Source organism: Phyllobates terribilis, unplaced genomic scaffold, assembly GCF_046119375.1.
Source record: "Phyllobates terribilis strain yellow unplaced genomic scaffold, ASM4611937v1 Scaffold_8__6_contigs__length_399053987, whole genome shotgun sequence".
Lineage (NCBI taxonomy): Eukaryota > Metazoa > Chordata > Amphibia > Anura > Dendrobatidae > Phyllobates > Phyllobates terribilis.
In genome coordinates this window covers 13,628,284-13,646,415 of record NW_027362768.1, presented here as the reverse complement: position 1 = coordinate 13,646,415, position 18,132 = coordinate 13,628,284, and positions in this window count along the sequence as shown.

Below are 18,132 nucleotides of genomic sequence, written 5' to 3'. Positions count from 1 at the left end.
CTGTGTTCTTTCCTGACTCCCTGCACTACAACCACCATCATCCACCCACACTGCCCTGAAGCTACACTCTTCCTGTGGTGAGTAATAATACCATTGCTCTGCTAAACCACCAGCTTCAGAGGACTGTTCCGCAGCGGCTGCCGCTTTTGCCCCTCTCCAGAGGTGGCGTAGTCGGACATTATAAAACCCATATATACAAATTACCCTTGGATTGACCGCCCTGGATCATGGACCGGGTCACCGCCACAGTGACTACAACCCCCAGCGTCTACCGGCCCGGCTCAGGGTACCCCACGGCCCAGGGGGCGCGTCAACTTCATAGGTCCCTGATCTGAGACCACTCCTGCAGCGTGATTTGCCCCACCTCTGGATCTCGTTGGCCCAGGCTATACGTCAGAACGTATTGCACCAGGGCTTGTCGGTGGTGCCACAGTCGCTGCAACATGGTCAGAGTTGAATTCCACCGTGTCGGCACATCGCATTTCAGCCGGTGAACTGGCAGGCCCAACGACTTCTGTAGAGATGTAAGTCGTTGAGCTGCGGAATGCGAACGGTGGAAGTAAGCACACAGCGACCGTGCCCTCTGCAGAAGGCCATCTAGTCCAGGATAGTGGGCTAACAATTTATGGACAACCAGGTTCAACACGTGAGCCATACAAGGCACGTGTGTGACATTGCCCCGGCGAAGGGCCGCACCCAGGTTTGCAGCATTGTCGCACACGGCCTTCCCTGGTTGCAGGTCCAGTGGAGACAACCATTCATGAAACTGGGTCTCCAGAGCTGACCACAACTCCTCAGCTGTGTGACTCACATTTCCCAGACATTTCAAAGTAAACACTGATGCCTTGAGCCCTGCTGCCAGCATAGTAAGGAGGTGTGCAGGATTCCTTCTGCGCAGTTAGATAGCAGGTGGCATTACCAGACAGGCTTTGGGTGCAGGTGGAGGACCGAGAGGAGGTTGAGGAGGCAGAAGCAGTGGAGGAACTTCGAGATAAAGAGGATTGATGCACAACTCGTGGGGACGGTAATACTTGGACAGCAGCCCCTTGTCCTGCTGTCACAATAGTTACCCAGTTCCCAGTCAGCGACATGTAACGCCCCTGTCCATGCCTACTCGTCCAAGTGTCTGTGGTGAAATGCACCCTGTCACACACAGAGTTTCTCAAAGAAGCGGTGATGTTGTGTGCGACATGCTGGTGGAGCGCAGGCACACCTTTCTTTGAGAAGTAGTGCCGACTGGGCATCTGGTACTGGGGCACTGCGACGGACATAAGGTCTCGAAAATCCACTGTGTCCTCCAGGCGGAAAGGCAGCATTTCTGTAGCCAAGAGCTTGCAGATGGTGAAATTCAACCTCTTAGCTTTCTCATGGCTAGGAGGAAATGGTCTTTTACTTTTCCACATCTGAGGGACCGAGGGCTGGCTGTTGTGCTTAGACGGGGTTGAGTAGGGTGTCCCCGGCAAACTGCCGGTCTATGAGGAAGATGCAGGCGGACATGTTAGGTTGCCTTGATCCAAAGGTGGTGCTCTCGATGTCAGAGAGCGCTCAACACCAGCAGGTGTTTCCACTTCCCAATGAACTGACGACCTGCCAATCACACTTGCTGTTGCAGGTAAAGAGGTGGCAGGTCTGCGTCCAAAAACATGTGTGACTGCTGTCCCCCCATTCACAGAGGATGAAGAGGCCGCGGATGCACAAGATGGGGCAGACGGTGGTTGGCCCAGCCTGCTAGGCCGCATTGTAGCACAGTGAGCTTCCCACTGCAACTTATGCTTCATATCCATGTGACGGTACATGCATGAAGTACTCAAACTATGGATTTTTTAGCCTCTACTTAGCTTTTGGTGACAAATATTACAGATAACACGAGTTGGGTCATCCTTATCATTCTGAATAAATGCCCAGGCTATGCAAGGCTTAGAGCCCATGCGACCTGAAGAGCCACCACAACTTGTGGTCAGAGGCAGAGTTGTGGTTGAGGATGCAGTTGTTGACGTGCTTCCAGTACTCCGTCTCTGTCCAGGAAGGCGCAACCTAACCTCGTCGTCAATAGCATCTGTGACGCCCCGCTGTGCTTGGTATCACAGATCCTAGAAGAGTGTATTGATGGAATCCTCCACAAGAGGCCCCCATAAACATTCACACATCTCCACCTTCCACCTCAGACTAGCAGAGGGAGCCCGTTAGGGATATAAATAGGGAAGGAGGAGCTAGGCAGTTCAGTTCCTCTGAAGAGTTCCTGCAGTAGAGAAGCCTAAGAGAGGTCAGGCTGCAGTGGAGCTCAGTCTAGTCTAGAGAACTCAGTTAATAGTTCAGCAGTGGAGCACGAGGCTCCTGCTAGCTAGATTCAGTAAGGCATAACCGGAATCCCGAGAGAACTACAAGTCCCAGGATCGCTAAGTTGCTGATACGTAACAGAGCCAGGAGACGCTTAGGCCCCACATAGTGGGAGCGTGAACTCCAAGAGAAGGCCCTACCACAAGGTCAGCCAGCGCAGGACAGAGACAAATTTAGGCCTAGCTCCAGGCAGGTCAGAAACTTACTACGCAGAGGCAAGAAACAGGAGGCCCTACACCCGCTCATTGGGGAGGATCCTGATATTCACCCTTCACCCTACAGTGCTCCGGGATGTGCCTGAATTTCCTCCAGTAAAAGGTACTGAAGTGACTACCGTGTCCGTTCCCGTTCTTGCTCTGACCCAGCTGGGTTTCGCCTGTCCTGCATTCCCCCTGCATACGCTGCCCTGAGACCTAGCTCCACCTGTGGGGAGCTATACCATCGAGCTGCCTTATCACGGGTCTCAGTGGACTGCTGCAGCGCTGGTGCTTCTCACCAGATACCACAGGTGGCGTCACGAACTCTTATAAAATTAACAATTATCCACTCTTTTAAAGAGTGACTCCAGGGAACGGGCCAGGGAGCCAACCACCGCGACATCCCCAAGGCCAGGCAAAGGCCCAGGTACCGAGTCATCCCCATCCCCTGTGCTAGTCACATCCTCCTCCACCTCCTCCGTTGACCTCATCGACTGGCTGACTGTGGGTTGACAGTAAGTGGGATCTCCAACCTCGTCATCATCACCCTGTGTGTTATCACACCCGTCGTCCTCAAAGCCAACCTCTTCCTGCCCTGACCGAAAAGTCAAGTTGTCGATCCAATCAGGTATTTGAGTCTCATCATCGTCTTCATCATTTTCTCCACCAACAGGAGTGACAGTTTGGGAACGAGGGTCTACATTATGCTCAGAACCTTCTTCATCTGGTCCTGGATCTGACTTATAAAGATTTTGGGCATCAGTGCAGATCATTTCCTCATCTGGATTAACAGAAGCTCTGGAGCAGAACTCCGTTTCTCAGGCTATAGTATGAGTAAACAGCTCTGCAGACGCAACAATCTGTGTTACCCCATACTCAGACGGGCAGCTGGAGACATGGGAGCTGTGAGGAAGCAAGTGCGATTGGGGTGACAGCTCTGAGGACTGGAGTATTTGTGATGTTGAAATTGAGGTGGAGGAGAGCCCACTTGAAGGAGCACTTGATATCCGCTGAAGCACCTGCTGTTTTTGTGCCTCATCTGGAATTTGTAGCGATGGGCGTGTCCGTAAGAAAGGGATCGTATCACATTGTCCACGAAAAGAAGTCGACATCTTAGTTTGGCTGGAAGATAGTCTTTCTTCTGCAGATATTACCCCCCCCCACCGCGGGGGGGCTCGACCCACCAGCGGACAGGCACCAGTATTGGGAGAGGGTGGCTGGCCGTCAGGGTCCACCGCGGCTCTGGCACAAACCCGGCGACACGGAGGTGGCACGGGCAGGAACGAACTGGCCTTGTCGGCTTCTCACTTTTTGGATTTTAGAAGGGCATGACATGCCTATATCTGTGTCTCCCCCTCCTTGTACTCCTCCATCTCTTTTCTTTTCGCATGACTATATGTACTTGTCACTTTTCCATGTGTTAGTTATGTCTTCTGAGCAGTTTGTCAGCTTTTGGACACCTTTGAAGGTGTTTTCTATGTGTTTCTATGTGTTTTTGTTTGCCTGCCATTGGTTTTAACGATGTTCGAAGGTGTTCGACGGACAGTTCGACGAACAGTTCGGCGAACACACGGGTGTTCGACGAACCGAACCGAACTCGAACACTACCGGGGTGGCTCAACACTTCTTGGGATGTCATTTTAGGTGGACGGTGTTACGCTCATGCCCGGACTGTTTTGCGTGAGCGTGGTTAGTGGTCCCACTGGGCCATGAATCAAGGAGTGCCTGGAGGGGCGTGACTAGAAACCTCACCAGATCTGACCACGGACGCATGGCGGCTTAATCGACTCCGTGGTCCAAGGAGGTACGAGGGAGATGGCCCAGGTGCTACTCCAGGTCAGACCCCAGTCACAGCTGTTGACCCACACCGGGGAATGCAGGAACGGGCAGGTATGTCTGGTATGCAGACAGATGGGTACTGGCAGGCACGGCCGGTATGCAAACAGGCGGGTACTGGCAGGCACGGCTGGTTTGCAGACAGGCGAGTACTGGCATGCACGGCATGGTATGCAGACAGGTGGGTACACAGGCTGGATAGGGACCAGTATAGACTGGGTTACAGGAACAGAGCCGCAGGTGCGGAGGGGAAGCGGAGCAGGGCAGAGCAGAGCAGAGCCACAGGTGCGGAGGGGAAGCGGAGCAGGGCAGAGCAGAGCCGCAGGTGTGGAGGGGAAGCAGAGAAGGGCAGAGCACAGCCGCAGGTGTAGAGGAGAAGAGGAGCAGGGCAGAGCAGAGCCACCGGTGTGAAGGGGAAATGGAGCAGGGCAGAGCAGAGCAGAACTGCAGGTGCGGAGGGGAAGAGGAGCAGGGCAGAGCACAGCTGCAGGTGCGGAGGTGATACGGACAGACAGGACAGGTGTTTGTTCACATGGAACAGACAGGGACTGGGAAACACAGGAGGATAGCCAGAACACAGGAGGTAGATAAAGTATAGAGACAACAAATAGGAGTTAGGTACTGGTACAGACACTGCAGGAAAAGGGAAGGATCGGACATACAAACAAACAAACAGGTAGCGAGCTAGGACACAGTTCAGACAGGAACAAGATACAGGAATGAGCCTGGGCATTCAGCCCCTTGGGTGGCGGGAATAGACTAGAAGTAACAGATACAGGTAACGGGCCTGGATACTCAGCCCCCAGGGTGGCGGAAACAGACAAGAAGTCACAGATACAGGTAACGGGCCTGAGTATTCAGCTCCCAGGGTGGCAGAAACAGGCAAGATTCAGGACAGGACCTGGCAACTCGAAGTTGCACAGCACACTGTAAGAAAGTGTTGCTCAGGCACCCCCCACTGGGTGGAGGAGGTTTAAATATCCAGAGACTCACAGCAATAGGCTGGAGACGCATTAAGACTGCGCACACTGTAACTTTAAGAATCAGGAAGTTCCAGCGCCGCCACCCTAAGCCAGCAGACAAGAGACAAGCACACAGCAAGTAGAGGAGCATAGTGCGCAGCCTGGACTGGTAGGTAAGTTGGTGGTCTTGCATGGTGGGAGATGGTAAGCCATGCCAGCACGCCGCCAGGGATGCTACAGATGGCCATGTCTTGGTAGGTTTTCATTTGTGCCATACTCCTTCCATTTTTGGATAATGAATTGAACAGTGCTCAGTGAGATGTTCAGAGCTTGGGCTATATTTTTTATAACCTAAACCTGCTTTTCTCTTGTCCACAACTTTTTCCCTGACCTGTCTGGTGTGTTCCTTGGTTTTCATGATGCTATTTGATCCCTGTTGTCAACCAAACCTCTGAGGCCTTCACAGAACAGCTGTAGCTATACTGAGAATAAATTTTACACAGGTGAACTCATTTTACTAATTATGTGACTTCTGGAGGCAATTAATCACTCATGATTTTATTTAGGGGTATCAGACTACAAGGGCTAAATACAAATGCACGTCACAGTTTTCAGATTTATATTTTTAAAATAATTAGAAAACCTTGCATCATTTCCTTAACACTTCACAAATGTTTGCTACTCTGTGTTGGTATGTCACATAAAATATTTTTACGTTTGTGAGTGTAACATGAAAAAATGTGGAAAAGTTCACAGGGTATGAATACTTCTTCAAGCCACTGTATATGTATATATATATATATATATATATATATATATATATATATATATATATATACATATACAGTGGGTAAAAAAAGTATTTAGTCAGCCACCAATTGTGCAAGTTCTCCCACTTAAAAAGATGAGAGAGGCCTGTAATTGACATCATAGGTAGACCTCATCTATGAGAGACAAAATGAGAAAAAAAATCCTAAAAATCACATTGTCTGATTTGGAAAGAAATTTTTTTAAAATTTTGGTGAAAAATAAGTACGCTGAAAAAAATAAAGGGAACACTTAAACAACAGAGCATAACTCCCAGTAAATCAAACTTCTGTGAAATCAAACTGTCCACTTAGGAAGCAACACTGATTGACAATCAATTTCACATGCTGTTGTGCAAATGGAATAGACAATAGATGGAAATTATTGGCAATTATCAAGACACACTCAATAAAGGAGTGGTTCTGTAGGTGGGGACCACAGACCACATCTCAGTACCAATGCTTTCTGGCTGATGTTTTGGCCACTTTTGAATGTTGGTTGTTCTTTCACCCTCGTGGTAGCATGAGACCGACTCTACATCCCACAGAGGTTGCTCAGGTATTGCAGCTCATCCAGGATGGCACATCAATGCGAGCTTTGTCAAGAAGGTTTGCTGTGTCTGTCAGCGTAGTGTCCAGAGGCTGGAGGCGCTACCAGGAGACAGGCCAGTACACCAGGAGACGTGGAGGGGGCCGTAGGAGGGCAAAACAGCAGCAGCAGGACTGCTACCTCTGCCTTTGTGGAAGGAGAAAAAGGAGGAACACTGCCAGAGCCCTGCAAAATGACCTCCAGCAGGCCACAAGTGTGCATGTGTCTGCACAAACGGTTAGAAACTGACTCCATGAGGGTGGTATGAGGGCCTGACATCCACAGATGGGGGTTGTGCTCACAGTCCAACACCGTGCAGGACGCTTGGCATTTTCCACAGAACACCAGGATGGGCAAAGTTGCCACTGGCACCCTGTGCTCGTCACAGATGAAAGCAGGTTCACACTGAGCACATGTGAAAGATGTGACAGAGTCTGGAGACGCCTTGGAGAGCGATCTGCTGCCTGCAACATCCTTCAGCATGACCGCTTTGGCAGTGGGTCAGTAATGGTGTGGGGTGGCATTACTGACTGCCATTAGGTACCGAAATGAGATCCTCAGACCCCTTGTGAGACCATATGCTGGTGCGGTTGGCCCTGTGTTCCTCCTAATGCAGGACATTGCCAGACTTCATGTGGCTGGAGTGTGGCAGCAGTTCCTGCAAGATGAAGGCATTGAAGCTATGGACTGGCCCACCCGTTCCCCAGACCTGAATCCGATTGAGCACATCTGGGACATCATGTCTCGCTCCATCCACCAACGTCACGTTGCACCACAGACTGTCCAGGAGTTGGTGGATGCTTTAGTCCAGGTCTCTGAGGATATACCTCAGTAGACCATCCGCAACCTCATCAGAAGCATGCCCAGGCGTTGTAGGGAGGTCATATAGGCACGTGGAGGCCACACAAAATACTGAGCCTCATTTTGACTTGTTTTAAGGACATTACATCAAAGTTGGATCAGCCTAAAGTGTGTTTTTCCACTTTAATTTCGGGGGTGACTCTAAATCCAGGCCTCCATTGGTTTATAAATTTGATTTCCATTGATGATTTTTGTGTGATTTTGTTGTCAGCACATTCAACTTTGTACAGAACAAAGTATTCAATGAGAATATTTCATTCATTCAGATCTAGGATGTGTTATTTGAGTGTTCTCTTTATTTTCTTGAGCAGTGTATTTGGTCAATTACAAACAAGCAAGATTTCTGGCTCTCACAGATCTGTAAATTCTTCTTTAAGAGGGTCCTCTGTCCTCCACTCATTACCTGTAGTACTGGCACCTGTTTGAACTTGTTATCAGTATAAAAGACTAGTGTTGAGCCACCCCCGTAGTGTTCGAGTTCGGTTCGGTTCGACGAACACCCGTGTGTTCGCCGAACTGTTCGTCGAACTGTTCGTCGAACACCTTCGAACACCGTTAAAACCAATGGCAGGCAAACAAAAACACATAGAAACACATAGAAAACACCTTCAAAGGTGACCAAAAGCTGACAAACTGCTCAGAAGACACAACTAACACATGGAAAAGTGACAAGTACATAGAGTCATGCGAAAAGAAAAGAGGTGGAGGAGTAAAAGGAGGGGGAGACACAGATATAGGCATGTCATGCCCTTCTAAAATCCAAAAAGTGAGAAGCCGACACGTTCAGTCCGCTCCTGCCCGTGCCACCTCCGTGTCGCCGGGTTTGTGCCAGAGCCGCGGTGAACCCTGACGGCCAGCCCCCCTCTCCCAATACTGGTGCCTGTCCGCTGGTGGGTCGAGCGAGCCCCCCTGTGGTGGAGGCAGCTCTAAGCTTTTTAATTTAAATTGTCTCTCTAATTTGAATGAATACACTTTAAATCCATTTACAAGGATCTATTGGAGGGCAAGTCTCATGCCAGCAGCCGCGTAATTCCAGCTCCAGTAGCGTCCACTAAAGCTGCTGCAGTTAAAAAGCTTTTATAAGGATCGAGCTCGGCTGTCCACCGCAAGGCATCCTACTGCCAGTCCCAGCCCCTATGCCTTGGGGTGCCTCCTGATGCTCTTCACTGAGTATCCCGTGGTCCCGAAGCATTTCCTTTGAAAAAATTAAGTGTCCAAACTACACGTGGTGTAGCTTGCTTAACAGCCGGGATAATCCGCTGACTAGCAGACACTGCTACTAGACACAAAGTATTTCCTGGGCTAGATGCAGTTAAAAATTTGTAATTAGATACTCTCGTTGGATGCTGAGAAAGCATTCCATAGAGTCTCCTGGCACGCCATATATGATTCTCTTAAAAAGCTTGGGGTAGGGGTCTAGGGGACCCTTTTATAGCCAAAATCACGGCCCTGTATCACAATACGTCACCTAGGCTGAAGATAAATGGAACTGTAGCACCCTGAGGGCTCGGTTGCTACAGAGGTATTGCACCTCACCCAGAGGTGTGATATCTCACTCTCAGGTAAGGATGGAGTGTGGATCAGGACCCGACACCTGCATGCATTACACCACATTGCCGTGGGGCAGGGCGACCAATATGCCTCTGAGATGGGCACGACAGTCCCTGTCCCTGGCTGGAGTGGGGGGAGGGAACACTGAGGAAGGGGAACCCTGTAGTGCAGGAGCAGGGAGTAAGCAGTTCCTGCGTGCATTGAGAAGGGAGTATAAAAGGTGGGCACCATCTTAGTTCAGTGCAGAGAAGTTTGAGCAGAAGTGGCAGGGAGCAGGGGCTCTGCGTGAGCTCTGCTCCGGAGGCGGGCCTAGTAACAGAGGCCCAGGCCTGGAAGAGGGAGAAGGAAGGAAGAGGAGCGGAGAAGGCTCCAGGAACGAGGAATGAAGGGATCCCAGGGGTGCGGACGGGCGAGTCGCCACCGCACGCACGAATCCACCTGCGTGGAGGGGTCAGGCCAAAGGGGGAGACCGGTCCCCGAAACTAGTGGAGGCAGGAAACGACCCTCAGCTAGAAACCGGAGGCTGTGACATTTTATGTGGCGCAGCCCCTCGCTACACCCGCTAGGAAGGCACCACATAGGGTCAGGGAAACTGGAGCCAAGTTTACCAAGAGGAGGCCCGAGGCAGCCGGACAGAAGGGTTGGTAAGAAAGGCCAGACAAAGGACACACAAAGGGGGTCCTGTGAAGCGCTCCAAAGTTATCTGGGAGTTGTCTGAGCCCCTCACCTGGTGAGCACAGTACGACGTGGGCAGCCGTTACCTGCAGACGTGGTCTGGATAATAAGAACTGTGAGTAAAGGCCCTGGACTGCATCACTGACTCAGTGTCGTTACTGCTGCTGCCCTGCACCATCAACCCCATCCTCCGCATACACTGCCCTGAGGCTATACTCCTCCCGTGGGGAGTTATGCTACGCTCTGCTGCACCCACAACACCAGCCTCAGCGGTCTGCCCTACAGCGGCGGTTCACTCTGACCGCAATCCACGGGTGGCGTAGTCGGACATTTAAACATCAAAACCACATAAATAGTTCCGCCACTGGTTTGACCACCCTGAGCCACGGAACCGGGTCGCCGCCACGAAGACTACAACCACCAGCATCCACCAAAAAGGGTCGGGCTCCGGGTGTCCCAAGGCCCAGGGGGTGCATCAGAACATTTTCATCACCTTTCACAATCACCAATGGGACAAGGCAGGGATGTCCTCTGTCCCCTCTCTTATACATCCTAGTGACGGAGCACCTGCTCTCATCAATTCGCCATAACCCCAATATTAGGTGGATTGAGGTGGGAGGCACCGAGTACAAGTGCTCTCTATTTGCTGATGATGTCCTAGTATATATCACTCAATCACATATATCCATCCATGCTGTTATGGCTGAAATAGATCACTTTGTTACATGGTCAAATTTTAAAATCAATGCAGCGAAGTCTGAGGCCCTCGATGTCTCCCTCCCCAAATCCATATAGGATTCCATCCAGTCCAACTTTTCCTTTGCCTGGCCCTCACAGGGTATCAAATTCTTAGGAATTCCTATTCATAGAGACCTCTCCCATCTATGTTATCTTAATTTTGGGCCCTTTATTGAACAACTCCATACAGACCACGGTTGGCAAGTTAGAACTGTGATTCACTACGTGAACCACTGGTGTTTTGTGGAAAAGCACATGTACACTGTGTTCCAAATTATTATGCAAAAAGTGTTGAGGAGTGATAAGGGAAGAATTTGTTTGTTTGTCAGTTAAACTCATTGATGGTGATGTGTGTCAGGGCTCTTTATATCACTGTAAGCAATTGCAGACACCTGTGCTAATTAGTTTGGCAGGTGTATCCAATGAAAGGCAAGACTACTTAAGAAGGCTGTCTCACATTATTAAGCAGCCTACATTTTCTGCCAAAATGGGAAAGAAAAAGGATGTGTCGGCTGCTGAGAAGCAACAAATTGTGGAGTGTTTAGGTCAAGGCATGACTACAATCAACATTGTGCGATGATCAGGATGAAGTGTCTTGGCAATCAAGAAGTATGTAGCTGATTCACAGTACACACGTGTGCGTGCTGATAAGGGCAAATTGAGGACTCTTTCCTACAGGCAATTACGTCAGGTTAAAAGAGCAGCGGCAAAAAAGCCTTGTCATAGCAGCAGACAAGTTTTTGAAGCTGCTGGTGCCTCCAACGTCCCCCGAACAACAAGATGCAGGGTCCTTCAGAGGTTTGCAGCTGTGCATACACCATCCTGTCGACCTCCTCTATCCACTTCACACAAGCAGAAACGGCTCCAGTGGGCCAAACATTACATGAAGACTGATTTCAAAACTGTTTTGTTCACGGATGAGTGCCGTGCAGCGCTCGATGGTCCAGATGGATGGAGTGGAGGATGGCTGGTTGATGGACACCCCACGCAAACACGGCTACAGCGCCAACAAGGACGAGGTGGAGTAATGTTTTGGGCTGGAATCATGGGGAGAGAGATTGTCGGCCCCTTTAGGATCCCTGAAGGCGCTAAAGATGAACTCCATAATGTATGTGGATTTTCTCAAACAGCACTTCCTGCCATGGTTCAAGAAGAAGAACCGTGTATTTCACAGCAAGATCATTTTTTTGCATGATAATGCACCATCTCATGCTGCGCATAAAACATCTGCATCTCTGGCTGATATGGGCATAAAAGGGGACAAACTTATGGTGTGACCCCCATGCTCCCCTAACCTCTACCCCATTCAGAACCTCTGGAGCATCATCAAAAGGAGTGTCTATGATGGCGGGAGGCAGTTCACATCTAAGCAACAGCTCTGGGAGGGTATTCTGTCCTCATGCAAAACAATTGAAGCAGAAACCATCCAAAACCTGACAAATTCAATGGACGAGAGAGTTCAGAAGCTCCTTTCGAACAAGGGGTCCTATGTGAAAATGTAACATCACCTAGAATAAAGTTTTGAGTTGAAAACTGTTTGATTTCAGTTTCTAATAACCTGCTAATGCTTATAATTTCAAAAATGACCATTTTTTTTGTCTTTATTAAAATGAAAAGGTTGATCGAAAAGTTTGGGGGATCTAAGAGTGTGGCAACCCAGTAGTCATGATTACTTCGAATTCTGACAATATGAGGGTCATGTTGCAGGTAGTGCAGCAAGAAGGCACTTATGTGTCTTGCGCATCTCGGAGCCCCAAAATTATTTTCCAGGCTAGATGCAGCTAAAAATTATTATTAATTTTAAATCTGATGGAGCTTAGTATAGATGGCCTAATAGGATCAGTGCTGCACACTGCTACAAAGCCCAAATTATTTTCCAGTCAAGATACAGATAAACATGATTAGTAAATTTAAATCTGGTGGAGCTTATTATAGATGGCCTAATAGAATCAGTGCTGCACACTGCTACAAAGCCCAAATTATTTTCCAGCCAAGATACAGATAAACATGATTAGTAATTTGAAAGCTTAAAACGGTTGGTAGGGTGATTTTAACCAATCATCAAGCTTTTACTCTCCCCAGGATGACACAGGGGTAGAAAAGTCGTTTCGGATCCATGATTTGTTCATCTTTATGAACGTGAGTCTGTCTACATTATCTGTGGAGAGCCACGTGCGCTTATCTGTCAGCACACCACCAGCAGCGCTGAACACACGTTCAGACAGAACGCTGGCTGCGGGGCATGACAAGATCTCCAAGGCGTAAGTTGCTAGCTCCGGTCATTTATCCAGATTGGAAGCCCAAAAAGAGCAAGGGTCCAGTGACATAGTCATGGCTTCAATGTTTACTTGGAGATACTCCTGTATCATCGTCTCTAGTCGTTGACTATGTGTCAGACTTCTTGTCTCCTGTGGCCTTGCAAAGGATGGGCTAAAAAAGTGGTGAAATGATTCCGCAAAATTGATGTTACCAGCAGATACTGTGGTTCTGTTACGGTTTGAGTGCTGAACACTTGACGGTCCCACGGTTGGCAAGTTGGAACTGTGAGATTCACTACGTGCACCACTGGTGTTTAGTGGAAAAGCACATGTAAGATTCTGCAACAGTCTCTGCTGATACTCCTGCATGCGTGCATCCCTTTCTATGGCAGAAATAATTTCTGCAAATTTACTTTTGTACCGGGGATCTAACAGTGTGGCAACCCAGTAGTCAGGATTATTTCTAATTCTCACAATTCGAGGGTCATGTTGCAGGTAGTGCAGCAAGAAGGCACTCATGTGTGTTGCGCATCCAGGAGCACCAAGTCCCTGTTGTGTTGGTGGCGAGGTAACAATCATGCTTCCTTCCTCTGTCCTCTCCCCCCAACCTCGCACAACAGAAATGTGATCAAGGTCTTCCTCATCTGATGAGTCTTCCATCAGTTCGTCCTCCACTTCTTCCTGGGCTCCTGCACCTTCCTCACTAGTTTAGCTGCTACCATGCGCCCTGGTAAAACCATCTCCCCCACCCTCACATGCCTGCCGCCTTGGTGCTGCCGACCGTCTGGACCTTGCAGATGTTAGCCCTTCCGCATACAACTCCTCCTCGTCTACTTCCTCCACCTCCTCTTGTGCCACCACCTGACTCCGAATTCTGTTTAACATGTGCTTCAGCATGTAAATCACCGGAATAGTCATGCTGATAATGGCATCGTCAGCACTAAATATCTTCGTCGCCATTTCAAAACTGTGCAGAAGGGTGCATAGGTCCCTGATCTGAGACCACTCCTCCAGCGTGATTTGCCCCACCTCTGGATCTCGTTGGTGCAGGCAATACGTCACAACGTATTGCACCAGGGCTTGTCGGTGCTGCCACAGTCGCTGCAACATGTGCAGAGTTGAATTCCACCGGGTAGGCACATCGCATTTTAGCCGGTGAAGTGGCAGGCCCAACGACTTCTGTAGAGATGTAAGTCGCTGAGCTGCGGGATGCGAACGGCGGAAGTGAGCACACAGCGACCGTGCCCTCTGCAGAAGGCCATCTAGTCTGGGATAGTGGGCTAAAAATTGCTGGACAACCAGGTTCAACACGTGAGCCATACAAGGCACGTGTGTGACATTGCCCCGGCGAAGGGCCGCACCCTGGTTTGCAGCATTGTCGCCCACGGCCTTCCCTGGTTTCAGGTCCAGTGGAGACAACCATTCATGAAATTGGTTCTCCAGAGCTGACCACAACTCCTCAGCTGTGTGACTCACATTTGCCAGACATTTCAAAGTAGAAACCGCCTGATGACGTTGAGCCCTACTGCCAGCATAGTAAGGAGGTGTGCAGGATCCCTTCTGCGCAGTTAGAAAGCTTGTGGCATGACCAGACAGGCTTTGGGTGCAGGTAGAAGACCGAGAGGAGGTTGAGGAGGCAGAAGCAGTGGAGGAACTTTGACATAAAGAGGATTGACGCACAACTCGTGGGGACGGCAAGACTTGGACAGCAGCCCCTTGTCCTGCTGTCACCATAGTTACCCAGTGCCCAGTCAGCGACATGTAACGCCCCTGTCCATGCCTACTCTTCCAAGTGTCTGTGGTAAAATGCACCCTGTCACACACAGAGTTTCTCAAAGAAGCGGTGATGTTGTGTGCGACATGCTGGTGGAGCGCAGGCACACCTTTCTTTGAGAAGTAGTGCCGACTGGGCATCTGGTACTGGGGCACTGCGACGGACATAAGGTCTCGAAAATCCTCTGTGTCCACCAGGCGGAAAGGCAGCATTTCTGTAGCCAAGAGCTTGCAGATGGTGAAATTCAACCTCTTAGCTTTCTCATGGCTAGGAGGAAATGGTCTTTTACTTGTCCACATCTGAGGGACTGAGGGCTGGCTATTGTGCTTAGACGGGGTTGATAAGGGTGTCCCTGGCAAACTGCCGGTCTGTGAGGAAGATGCAGGCGGACATGTTAGGTTGCCTTGTTCCAAAGGTGGTGCTATCAATGTCGGACAGCGCTCAACACCAGCTGGTGTTACCACCTCCAAAGAAAATGATGACCTGCCAATCACGCTGGCTGTTGCAGGTAAAGAGGTGGCAGGTCTGCGCCCCAAAACAGGTGTGACTGCTGTCCCCCCAGTCACAGAGGATGAAGAGGCCGCGGATGCACAAGATATGGCAGACGGTGGTTTGCCCGGCCGGCTAGGCCGCATTGTAGCACACTGAGCTTCCCACTGCAACTTATGCTTCATGTCCATGTGCCGGTTCATGCATGAAGTACTCAAACTATATATTTTTTGGCCTCTACTTAGCTTTTGCTGACAAATATTACAGATAACACGAGTTGGGTCATCTTTATCGATCTGAAAAAATGCCCAGGCTATGCAAGGCTTAGCACCCATGCGACCTGAAGAGCCACCACGACTTGTGGTGAGAGGCAGAGTTGTGTTTGAGGATGCAGTTGTTGACGTGCTTCCAGTACTACGTCTCTGTCCAGGAAGGCGCAACCTGACCTCGTCGTCACTAGCATCTTCCTCCACCTCCTCTGCTGACCTCATCTCTTGGCTGACTGTGGGTTGACAGTAAGTGGGATCTCCAACCTCATCATCATCACCCTGTGCGTTATCACACCCGTCGTCCTCAGAGCCAACCTGTTCCTGCCCTGACAAAAAACTAAAGTTGTCGCTCCAATCAGGTATTTGAGTCTCATCATCGTCTTCCTCATTGTCTCCACCAACAGGAGTTACAGTTTGGGAATGAGGGTCTACATTATGGTCAGAACCTTCTGCGTCTGGTCCTGGATCCGACTCATAAAGATTCTGGGCATCAGTGCAGATCATTTCCTCGTCTGGATTCACAGAAGCGCTGGAGTCGACCTCTGATTCCCAGGCTATAGTATGAGTAAACAGCTCTGCAGACTCAACCATCTGTTCTACCTCATACTCAGACGGGCAGCTGGAGATTTGGGAGCTGTGAGGAAGCAAGTGCGATTGGGGTGACACCTTTGAGGACTGGACTATTTGTGATGTTGAAGTTGATGTGGAGGAGAGCCCACTTAAAGGAGCACTTGATATCCGTTGAAGCACCTGCTGTTTTTGTGCCTCATCTGGAATTTGTAGCGATTGGCGTGGCCGTAAGAAAGGGATCTTATCACATTGTCCGCTAAAAGAAGTAGACATTTTAGTTTGGCTGGAAGATGGTCTTTCTTCTGCATATGTTACTGTTGCTTTAACACCTACCCCACGGACACAACCTTTTTTCCCCTTCCCAACACGCCTATGCCCCTTTCCACCAGCAGCAGGCCTTTTTCCACTCATTTTGGTGGTTAACTAATTCACAACTCTGGAGTTGTTTGCACAAAAAAACAATGGATGGGAACCGAGCAGAGCTGAATGGCCAAACTGTGGTATTAGGCCAAAACTATTGGCTGGGTTAGATGCAGAAAAAAATTATATTCAATTTGCAACCTGATGGAGGTCAGTATAGATGGACTAATAGAACAAGTCCCACACACAGCTAGAAGCCCAAATATTTTTTCAGAGGTAGATGCAGAAAAAAATTATATTCAGTTTGCAACCTGATGGAGGTCAGTATAGATGGATTAATAGAACAAGTCCTACACACAGCTAGAAGCCCAAATATTTTTTCAGAGGTAGATGCAGAAAAAAAATATATTCAGTTTGCAACCTGATGGAGGTCAGTATAGATGGACTAATAGAGAAAGTCCCACACACTGCTAGAAGGCCAAATATTTTTTCAGAGCTAGATGCAGATAAAAATTATTTTGAATTTGCAACCTGATGGAGGTCAGTATAGATGGACTAATAGAGAAAGTCCCACACACTGCTAGAAGGCCAAATATTTTTTCAGAGCTAGATGCAGAAAAAAATTATATTCAGTTTGGAACCTGATGGAGGTCAGTATAGATGGACTAATAGAACAAGTCCCACACACAGCTAGAAGCCCAAATATTTTTTCAGAGGTAGATGCAGAAAAAAATTATTTTTAATTTGCAACCTGATGGAGGTCAGTATAGATGGACTAATAGAGAAAGTCCCACACACTGCTAGAAGGCAAAATATTTTTTCAGAGCTAGATGCAGATAAAAACTATTTTTAATTTGCAGCCTGATGGAGGTCAGTATAGATGGACTAATAGAGAAAGTCCCACACACTGCTAGAAGGCCAAAGATTTTTTCAGAGCTAGATGCAGAAAAAAATTATATTCAGTTTGCAAACTGATGGAGGTCAGTATAGATGGACTAATAGAACAAGTCCCACACACAGCTAGAAGCCCAAATATTTTTTCAGAGGTAGATGCAGAAAAAAATTATTTTTAATTTGCAACCTGATGGAGGTCAGTATAGATGGACTAATAGAGAAAGTCCCACACACTGCTAGAAGGCCAAATATTTTTTCAGAGCTAGATGCAGACAAAAAATTATTTTGAATTTGCAGCGTGATGGAGGTCAGTATAGATGGACTAATAGAACAAGTCCCACACACTGCTAGAAGGCCAAATATTTTTTCAGAGCTAGATGCAGAAAAAAATTATATTCAGTTTGCAACCTGATGGAGGTCAGTAGAGATGGACTAATAGAACAAGTCCCACACACTGCTAGAAGCCCAAATATTTTTTCAGAGCTAGATGCAGAAAAAAATTATATTCAATTTGCAACCTGATGGAGGTCAGTATAGATGGACTAATAGAATGATGCTATGCCCAAAAGATTTTACTTCACTAGGTGCAGTAAAAAAATTGGTATTCTATACACAGGTGGTATATCTTGCAACACAGATAGGCTACTCCACTGACTAACACACTCTGCAATAGGCCAAAAAGGATTAGCTTTGCTAGATTCAGCCAAATGCTGTGAAAAAAACTTGCACAGCACTGGCACAGACCTGCCTGGCAAAAACTGATAGGAACTGATGTAACCTAGTCCTGAAAAGGACTGCAATTACAATTAGTCTTTACTCCCACAATCTATCTATTTAAGAGCACAGACCTGCCTGATAAAAGTCGTAGGAAATGCTGTAACCTAGTCCTTAAAAGGACTGCAATCACAACTATTCCCTACTCCCAAGCTATCTGTAGATTTGTGCGAAAATTGGCTTGAAATTAAC